Here is a 3470-nt window from a genome sequence, read left to right on the forward strand (position 1 = left end):
TGCCGGTACCAAGGCAAAATATAAGTATAGGCGAAATTTTTGAGAATACACCCACCTCTCAGAATCTAATCATTTTGTATTGAGATATGGTCTAAGCCTTGGGTCATGATCTCTAATCTTAGTAGTGTGAGAAGTACCATGTTACAGCCTAACTCTCTTCAGTATGCTGGATATTCTAAGGAAGGCTACAAAGTTCCCACCCTCTAACCTAACTAATGGATGTTTGTGAGCAGTAACTAAGCAGTGCCTTGCTAGTTTGTTGACATTACTTATCACCATACTTGAATCTTAGACTAAGGTGCTTGATTGTCTCCATCGTTATTTATAAGAGGCTTGGTATGATATGAGAGGAGATAAGAATTGCTGTAGCAACTATCTGAACTGAAAATAGCAAGTAGATAGGACTGCTGCCCCTTTTACTTCTCACCCTTGTCTCCTTGACTGTGTAATTTAGTGAAGTTCAGTTGTTGAGTGTGTTTAATAGCCTTTTAGTTCAAATTATATCACAGCATATCTTATGGTTGTATAACACAGTGTTCTTAGTATATCATATGGTTGTGTAGCACAGTACTAAAAGTATATCATAGCATATCTTATGATTGTATAACACAGTGTTCTTAGTATATCATATGGTTGTACAGCACAGTACTGAAATTATATCATAGCATATCTTATGATTGTATAACACAGTGTTCGTAGTATGTCATATGGTTGTACAGCACAGTACTCAAATTATAACATAGCATATCTTATGATTGTACAACACAGTGTTCTTAGGATATCATATGGTTGTACAGCACAGTACTCAAATTATATCATAGCATATCTTATGATTGTATAACACAGTGTTCTTAGTATATCATATAGTTGTACAGCACAGTACTGAAATTATATCATAGCGTATCTTATGATTGTATAACACAGTGTTCGTAGTATATCGTATGGTTGTACAGCACAGTACTCAAATTATATCATAGCATATGATTGTATAACACAGTATTCTTAGTATATCATAGGGTTGTATAGCACAGTACTCAAATTATATCATAGCATATCTTATGATTGTATAACACAGTGTTCTTAGTATATCACATGGTTGTACAGCACAGTACTCATATTATATCATAGCATCTCTTATAATTGTATAATACAGAGTTCTTAGTATACCACATGGTTGTACAGCACAGTATTCAAAGTATAACATAGCATATCTGATGATTGTATAACACAGTGTTCTTAGTATATCATATGGTTGTACAGCACAGTACTCAAGTTACATCATAGCTTATCTTAGGATTGTATAATACCGAGTTCTTAGTATACCATATGGTTGTACAGCACAGTATTCAAAGTATATCATAGCATATCTTATGATTGTATAACAGAGTGTTCTTAGTGTATCACATGGTTGTACAGTACAGTAATCAAATTATATTATAGCATATCTTATGATTGTATACTAATGATATATTAAGAACACAGTGTTCTTAGTATATCATATGGTTGTACAGCACAGTACTCAAATTATATCATAGCATATCTTATGACGGTATAACACAATGTTCTTAGTATATCATATGGTTGTACAGTACTGTACTCAAATCATATCATAGCATATCTTATGGTTGTATAGCACAGTGTTCTTAGTATATCATATGGTTGTACATCACTGTACTCAAATCATATCATAGCATACCTTATGATTGCATAACACAGTGTTCTTAGTAGATCATATGGTTGTACATCACTGTACTCAAATCATATCATAGCATACCTTATGATTGCATAACACAGTGTTCTTAGTAGATCATATGGTTGTACAGCACAGTCCTCAAATTATATCATAGCATATCTTATGATTGTATAATACAGTGTTCTTAGTACATCATATGGTTGTACAGCACAGTACTCATATTATATCATAGCATCTCTTATAATTGTATAATATAGAGTTCTTAGTATACCACATGGTTGTACAGCACAGTATTCAAAGTATAACATAGCATATCTGATGATTGTATAACACAGTGTTCTTAGTATATCATATGGTTGTACAGCACAGTACTCAAGTTACATCATAGCTTATCTTAGGATTGTATAATACCGAGTTCTTAGTATACCATATGGTTGTACAGCACAGTATTCAAAGTATATCATAGCATATCTTATGATTGTATAACAGAGTGTTCTTAGTGTATCACATGGTTGTACAGTACAGTAATCAAATTATATTATAGCATATCTTATGATTGTATACTAATGATATATTAAGAACACAGTGTTCTTAGTATATCATATGGTTGTACAGCACAGTACTCAAATTATATTATCGCATATCTTATGATTGTATAATACAGTGTTCTTAGTATATCATATGGTTGTATAACACAGTACTGAAATTATATCATAGCATATCATATGATTGTATAACACAATGTTCGTAGTATATCATATGGTTGAACCAGTTAAACATGCAAATTTGTTGTCTTGGTAACACAAATGCTTAGTCAGTATAACATCAACTTGTTTAAACTAGTACAAATGTTAACAAGTGAACATCATGAAAAGACTATAGCATAGGCTAAATACAGCACAATAAATACCTATATTATACACAACTTACACAGTGACCAGTTGAGCGTTCCTGTCTAGTTTGTCAGCTGCATTAGACTTCCTTACTCAAAGTGCTGCATCAGTAAGTCATCGGTATGGAGACTAGGTATGGAGGGTGCTGCTCTGCCAGACCTAGCTCAGCGAATCCAAGCTTTTCAATGGGTTCTGTAAGATGAGAGACCTCTAACGACAACTAGATAAATATGAAAGAGCTTTAGACTATCTATGGAATGTTATTGCTCTTAATTAACTAGGATTCGTTCGTCATTTCTCAAAGTCTGTTTATAAACTGTTGTACACTTGTCCTTGGTAAATGATGAAACTATTGCTACAGACATCAAGATTAGCGCTCAACAGAGAGCGGACAACTCATGGTGGTGATGTTCAATGGGAATACTCATCTCATAAGTTGAACAGAAAACAGCTAACATTACCATCAACTAACCTTGTGATCTACATGTAGATCAGGAAACTCATCACCTACTTCGCAATCATCTTCTGTCATACAGAATACAATTCCAGGCCTTTAATAAAAACAAGCAAAAGTCAGATGGTTGAAGTAGAAGCCACATGCCACAAAGTTGAAAAGCTGAAGCCCAGCAGCATCTCCTAAAGTACCTGACGAAAAAAACCGTAATGATTCCACACAGTTTAGTAATTATCAGATACAATATGATTAGCAACTATTTATTTTACAATTCAATCCAGTGTACTAGTCACACCCTGTTTACTAGTGACACCCTGTGTACTAGTGACACCCAGTGTACTAGTCACACCCAGTGTATTAGTGACACTCAGTGTACTATTGACTCCGTGTACTAGTGACACTCAGTGTACTAGTGACACCCAGTGTATTA

This window comes from Watersipora subatra, chromosome 9 (genome assembly GCF_963576615.1).
Source record: "Watersipora subatra chromosome 9, tzWatSuba1.1, whole genome shotgun sequence".
Taxonomy (NCBI): Eukaryota; Metazoa; Bryozoa; class Gymnolaemata; order Cheilostomatida; family Watersiporidae; genus Watersipora; species Watersipora subatra.